This window comes from Penaeus monodon, chromosome 25 (genome assembly GCF_015228065.2).
Source record: "Penaeus monodon isolate SGIC_2016 chromosome 25, NSTDA_Pmon_1, whole genome shotgun sequence".
Classification (NCBI taxonomy): domain Eukaryota; kingdom Metazoa; phylum Arthropoda; class Malacostraca; order Decapoda; family Penaeidae; genus Penaeus; species Penaeus monodon.
This window is the reverse complement of record NC_051410.1, coordinates 34,948,796-34,949,031: the sequence shown is the minus strand read 5'-3', so window position 1 is coordinate 34,949,031 and position 236 is coordinate 34,948,796. Positions and strand designations below refer to the sequence as shown.

General features: G+C 39.0%; 1 protein-coding gene across 1 annotated transcript in view; it reads left to right on the top strand.

Annotated features, from left to right (window-relative positions):
• Positions 1-236, top strand: part of LOC119589185 — a gene marked incomplete at its 5' end in the record, with an annotated part of 121,836 nt that overhangs the window by 112,486 nt on the left and 9,114 nt on the right.

The following is a 236-nucleotide window of genomic DNA, read 5'->3' as shown; positions in this document are numbered from 1 at the left end:
CTCTTCCTCTTCGTTCAGATCCAGAAACCGGAAGGTATCTTTGCACACTTTTATTAACCCCATTTTTTTCTGTCTAACGCAATTACCTGCTGATAACTACTGATAACAACGTGATAAGAGTGATAAGAAGTAGCGCCAGTGACGTCAGATGTCAGGGAAAATAACATCCCGTGATGTCAACGGATCAGATTTATTGATTTCAGATTAACCTTTCTTCTGAAGAAAATGGAAGTGTA